This window comes from Belonocnema kinseyi, chromosome 5 (assembly GCF_010883055.1).
Source record: "Belonocnema kinseyi isolate 2016_QV_RU_SX_M_011 chromosome 5, B_treatae_v1, whole genome shotgun sequence".
NCBI classification, from domain to species: domain Eukaryota; kingdom Metazoa; phylum Arthropoda; class Insecta; order Hymenoptera; family Cynipidae; genus Belonocnema; species Belonocnema kinseyi.
In genome coordinates, this window is record NC_046661.1 from 61,237,962 (window position 1) to 61,244,682 (window position 6,721).

Here is a 6,721-nt window from a genome sequence, read left to right on the forward strand (position 1 = left end):
AACGTTTTTTCCAGATGTTAGTAGTAGTAGTAGTATAATAGCGTATTTACAAATTAAACAGGCCCTTTTCAGGGCCACCAAATATTCTAAACGAAGGAACATTATTTTTTGTGTCAAACATGTATAAACTTTTTTTCAACTCTATGAGTCAAACAACATATCGTTGGAATCGTTATAATTCGTAGATTTCGAATATCATATTTGTGATTTACTAAGTGGGAAATTTAAAAAATTTCATATTCCATATTTTAGGCCTCATTAGGAACAAATGCTCCCCGCTGACCAAGCTCACTGGCAGCAGCTCGACAGGGTCAGTAGAAGCCGCGTAGTGGGGGAACGGTACACAGGTAGCTGTGGCGGAAATGTCATCTGCCCGGCGGCCCGACCGCGGTCGGGGGAAGCCACCCCGGGCCGGACAGTCCCCTAGGGGGAAAGTCAGCCGGGCCCAGCAGCACAGCAGCCCCCCCCCCCCCCCCCCCCCCCCCCCCCCCCCCCCCCCCCCGCTATGAGGACCCTTTCATTGTCATGAAATTTAAGGCTGTTTCAATAACTAAAATCCTAAAGACATGGCTCAATTCAATTCTAATTATCTAAATGATTTTCCGGGTGTGATTTTAAGAAAATGAAAAAAAAATTGATGAAAATCGGTGAACATTTCGAGTAATTAAGCATATCTTTAACTACATGCAAAGTTACAAGAACTGCCTATTGGCATTGAAGATATTAACCGATTTTCATCAACTTTCCTTTCATTTGCTTAAAGTCAGATTAAGAAATTGATTCAACCAATTAAAATTTGATTTATTAACATTTTAACACATTTTAATTTTTCTCAACCGGTTCTAATTCTCTCGAGTGAAGCATGCAACCTCCCGCATGGCCGACAGTTAAGTATCGCCCTTGGGTTCCAGTAGAGGGGAAAAAATGGTAGGGTGGCGGCCCTGCCCCTCCCTGAAAACTGCAAAAAAGTTTGAGAATCGCTGCTCTAAAGCATCAAGGCACGTTCGAGGGATCTGTTTACATTATGGATGTAAACATTCCTAAATTTGTTTACCGAGTTAACGAAGAATGTCTACCCGATGACTTCTATTTTGCTATGCAAATTTACATAAACTATTAATTATTTAAACAATTTTAATTAAAAAACTAAAATTGACCTTTTTTCTAAGATTAATTATTTCAAAAATTTTAATTAAAAATTGTTAAGTTTGGCCTTTATCCTACGAGTCAATTTGTTTTCAATATCAACTAAGAATGTCTATACGATGACTCTTTTCTATGTTTCTTTGCAAATTTAATAGAACTATTAAGTATTTAAAGAATTTTTATTTCAAAATTCAGAGTTTGGCCTTTTTTCTACAAGTCAATTTTTGTACGGAGTCAACTGAGAATGTCTATCAGATGACTATTTTTTATGCTGCTTTTCAAATTTACAAGAACTATTAATTATTTAAACAATTTTAATCAAAAAATTAAAAGTTTGACCTTTATCCTACAAGTCAATTTGTTTTCGAAATCAACTAGGATGGTCCATTCAATGACTCTTTTTCTATGTTGCTTTGTAAATTTACAAGAACTATTAATTATTGAAACAATTTCAATTAAAAATTTGAGAGTTTGATTTCTTTCTACAAGTAGGCTTCATTTTTTACCATAATTAACTAAGAATATCTTTTCGATGATTTTTTCTCTCCGATGCTTTGAAAATTTACAATTATTAATTATTTAAAAAATGTTTATCAAAAAATTTATAGTTTGGCTATTTTTCACGTAAGAGTAAGGGTATTTTTCAACTAATAAACACAATTTGTTTACGAAGTTAACTAAGATTGTTTTTGCGATGAATCTTTCCTAAGTTATTTGTTAAGTTTACAAGAATTATTAATTATTTAAAGAACTTTCATAACAAAATTCATAATTTGGCTATTTTTCAACGAATAGGGTCAGCCTTTTTTTACAAATTTAACTAAGAACGCCTTTCCGATTAATTATAATAATAAAATTTTCATGATTTATTATTTAAACTACATATAGCATACTTTGCAAATTTACGCTAATGATTAACTATAAAAATAGATTTCATTAAGAAATTCATAACTTAACTGTTTTTTAGATTTTGAACCATTTGAAGATTTTAAACAAATTAGTTTTTATAAGAAAACGTATACACTATATATTTAATAAGAATTAAAATAGAAATTAAAACTGTATAATGGTTTAAACTTTCATTTTCATTAGTTTCAGTCATTATTTCCTTTTATCAATTTCTTCCAGTAGTTTCATAATAGTCGGTATGAATTTTAGTACAATTTAATTACAATGCGGCTACAAACGAGTTTATTCGAATTCATCGCAGTTGCCTAAACATTTGGCCTGATTAGCGGAAAACTGCAGAAAACCACCCCCAGAGTTTAACCAGATTTTCAAAATTCGAATACACAACCCGGTCGTATGTGACAGATGGTCATTGTCACCCATCAAAGTGCTAGGGGCCTACTTTTGTCTGAAACTTTCTCCTGTAAAGTCAATTTTAAGAAATGTCGCCTGAATTTCCAGTGACTTTGAAGCCGCCTGACAACACTTCTGCCAGCCACTTTTGTCGCCACCGCTAAACGCATCCACTCCGACGTGGAGGGCACCCATTTTTACTTTCCTCATCATAAGACGAACATCTCAGGTGAAAATTGACCTTATCCGTATCAACTTGCCATTTACTTTGGGGGCTTACGGTCAATGACATTGCTCTACGTGTTGTTTATTTCACAAATTATGTGTATTGTATTAAATAAATAATACAAAGTGTTACGTATGGGGAATTCCACACAATATTTTCCACCAAAAATTTTTTTTACGTAAAATATGTTTTTCTTGTTCAACACTCAAAAATATTTTATACGTATTTCTTTCTTTCAATATGACACGCAAAGTTACCGAGAAAATTAAAAACAAAATTTATGTTTATAAAAAAGTACCTTTTTTCAATTGCTTGATACGGAAGATAAAAGGTGGGCCTTTTCCTCAACTTTCGAATAAAGTATACTAAAATCCACTTTAATTATTTATTTAGTACAATAAATATATCTAATATCTAATAAATAAATCAACCAAGTCGAATCCCAGTCCGAGCGAGTCACGCTACGGCACACTTCGCGCACGCGAGCCACTATTCAAAAATGCATTGCTTCGAAAGTATTTGACTATCCACTCCCAAATTTTTACCAGACCAAGGAAAACGTTTAGACCACTCTTTAAAATAAAAAACAGGTCCAAATTGGAAAAAAATCTACTTTTTTATAAATATTTGATTTATATCATTAAATAAATAATTAAACTGAACTTTAATATACTTTATTCGAAAGTTGAGGAAAAGGCCCACATTTTATCTTCCGTATGAATGTTCATGTCTTTGTTTAATATTGCAGTATAAGCATTTGAAAAAAGATACTTTTTTTAGAACATAACATTTTTTTTTAATTTTCTCGAAAACTTTGCATGTCATATTGAAATAAACAAATACGTATCTAATATTTTTTAGGGTTAAACAAAAAAGAAAATATTTTACGTAAAAAAAATTTTTTGATGGCAAATATTGTGTGGAATGCCCCTATGTAAATGTACGTATTTGTTCCATATGTAAACTGGTGTTCAACATTGTAAGTAAATATAGAATTCAAAATTTTAAAATAATTTCATTGTCATTTTAATCATTCAACCGAAATAGTGCATTTTCAAATCAAAAGACGTCGATAAAATGTTTTAAGAGCGATGAATGCGTATTTCTCTTGTTTCATAAACGTCCACAGTTCTAAACGTAACTTCGGAAAATTAAAATGTTTTTATAACATCTATATGTTTCTTTGATTATAGATTTTAATATTTTGCATTTTAAGTTTGAATATCTTTAAATTAAAAATTTTTAAATCTCCTATTTCAATTTATAATCCACGATTTTATCTGGTATTTTCTATTCTTTAATATCTGTATCTTTTAGTTCGCTTAATCCTTATTGATGTCCCAGTTATAATAGTAAAGATTATACTTGGTAACATATTATTAATTACAGAGTTTTATCCATTTTTCTCAGTGTAGTAGTACATTTTTCAACAAAATTTCAAGACTAAGATTTTTCTAGAAGACATTTTAAATGTAAACCAGAAAAGTTGAATTTTCAAAAAACAATTTCAGCCTTTTTTTTCGTTTCTGTTTCTTTCTTTAATTTTAATTTGAAATAGAAGTATTTGCATGTATGTTTGTAAATATGTTTGTGGAAAATTTGTAAACATCCTAGTGAGCAATCAAAGGAACTGACACGAACGTTGTTTTGTATTTTTTGTTTAAAGACTTTCAAAAATATTCAGGAAAAAAGACGAGAAATAAAAGAAAGAAAGGGATTTATAGATGTTCTTTTTATTCTTTTTTGTAATTTTGAATGGAAGTATTTGCATGAATGATTATGCATGTCCGTTGAAAATTTGTAAACTTTCGAATGGGCACACAGAGGAATCCCGTCTAACATGCGTGGAAAAGGCCTTTTAGTCAAAGTTTGGTTTTCTTCTGATTCAGAAGATGCTTATGACAAGTCGTAATGAAACTATTTCACCGAAAGGCTTTTTCCATAGATTTTGTTCAGAGCCCGCTGAGAAGTTCTTTACGGTATTTTTACGATATCATTGGAACAATATCTATGTTCGAACCTTTAAGATGTCTTTACAATGCTGATCTCTGTGACAAAAATTAAAGACAAGGACGTACATATTGTTGTAACGAGATCGCTCTACATTCAAACATTTCTAACAAATTATACACATTATTCTTTTTCACCTAATGTAGGAACATTGACTTTGTAGTCATATTTAATTGCTTGTATTGCAACAAATTCATTAAAAGTCTATTAAACAATCTAAAATCTATCTTTATTTTACATTGAAATTATTTATAAATCCGGAACTTCTAGAAAAAACAAATAATTAAAAAATGAGGCCTATAAAATGGAGTAGTTTTCGGCAAAATAATTTGTTCTTCAACGCTACTTATATTACAAAAGTGCATAAAATAATAAGCAGACACCAAAAAAATCTGTTCCGAATGTCGCATAGGACGCTAGTACCATTGTCGTAAGCAAAAAAAAGCCATAACCAAAAAGTAGGGATTTCGTGCGTTCTTTGTACTTTAGCCACGTTAAATTCGTAAAAATTCGAGCAAGAAAAATAAGACTCGTATGTTGCGATTTCAGTATGAAACAATTCCGTGCGAAACTCGGAACAGGTTCCTCTCGACATAACAAAAGAAAAAGAATACGAACAATTTGTCTTGAAACCAAAAATAATGTAAGAGATAAAAATCCATGCAATGAGTCACGTAAAGATACCGGAAATCTGACCAAAATTAAGATTTCACATAAAGATTTTTAAATAATAAAAAAAAGCTCAGAGTAGGCGATGGCACTGTACAACACTCAATTAAGCGCGAGGGAGGAGCAACAATAGCACAATCATCATCACTATAATTCTGTCATATATTGCTAACGCAGATTTCTGCCCTGAGAATCATTTCAGGTACGTAGAGCATATAGAGTTAAAATATAAAGCTTTATTTGGGACCAAAAAAATGGCTGGCGCCTCTTTTTATCTATTATATATTAGAATAAAGCTATGCAATTTGGTATTTAAAGGCCTTCACCTTCATCGAGGTGTAGAGAAACAAACTTGCGTTGTTGCGTTTGTTTCCAAACAACTTGACTTGCTAAAAGCAGTGAGAGCGGTACAAAGATAGGTTGATTGTCAGATCTAGCAGTCTAGTGCAACCTCGAAACGTCAAAAGCCCAGGTGCATAAGTGCGTGGTAGGGTGAACCAATGTCCGCAGTGCTTAGTTTCCTCAAGGTACACTAAAGAGTCAATCATGGAAAATTAGAACGGGGGCTTTCGACTAAGCAAATATCGACTGAAATCAGATCAAACTGGTAAAAGATCTGCAATGGATACGCTTGGCTGCCGACATGACGCACAATACGACTTACGTATGTACGTGGTGTGAACATTCACAGTCCGCACTTACGAATTTTTCACTTTATCAATACTTGACCTCAAAGAAATTAGATGATATTAAAAACACAATTATCTACAGCCCCGTGAAAATCCGTACTTTTAGACACTCACAACATTTTCCTAGAACAATTTTAATCACTAAAAACGAGTAAAATCACATAAGGATTTACTTACGGACGACGGTTGTTGTTTGGGAAGGCTTTCGCAATCTATCGGTTATCCTCGGCAACTTCCGTAAACCTATGACCCAGCTTCGGCAAGTCAGCGTCAAGAAGGCAATTAAACTAAGTAATTAACAAACTTTACCACTGTCCTGTCACATAATTTACTTTAAATAATTTCTACCAATTTAACGATGTTTGTAAAATAATGTTATCTCAGAGATTCATAACTATTTGCAAATCAGTTTTAAATATAAGCTTGACACTTCAGTGCTAGAACGATCGGATGAGATCACTGATCTCTATTAAGGCCTTTTCATACCTCTGCTTGACGGAAGTAGTAGGCAGATTGTTTTCGACGTGACAAGGGTGCTTTCATGCCTCTGCTAGCAGGCAGCCTGCATGCAGAATATCCATAAGAGTGAAAGAGATGGACTATTCTCTATCTCTATCACTCTTATGGGTTTTCTGCATGCAGACTGTCCGCTTGCAGAGGCTAGAGTTCCTCTAGGGAG

General features: G+C 32.8%; 1 protein-coding gene across 1 annotated transcript in view; it reads right to left on the reverse strand.

Annotated features, from left to right (window-relative positions):
* Positions 1-6,500, reverse strand: part of LOC117173681 (eukaryotic translation initiation factor 4 gamma 2-like) — a 160,009-nt gene extending 153,509 nt beyond the window's left edge. Inside the window, exon 1 of the mRNA XM_033362321.1 lies at positions 6,220-6,500. The gene's annotated coding sequence lies outside the window, so the exon portion shown is untranslated. The remainder of the gene's footprint in view (positions 1-6,219) is intronic.
* Positions 6,501-6,721: the final 221 nt, after the last annotated feature.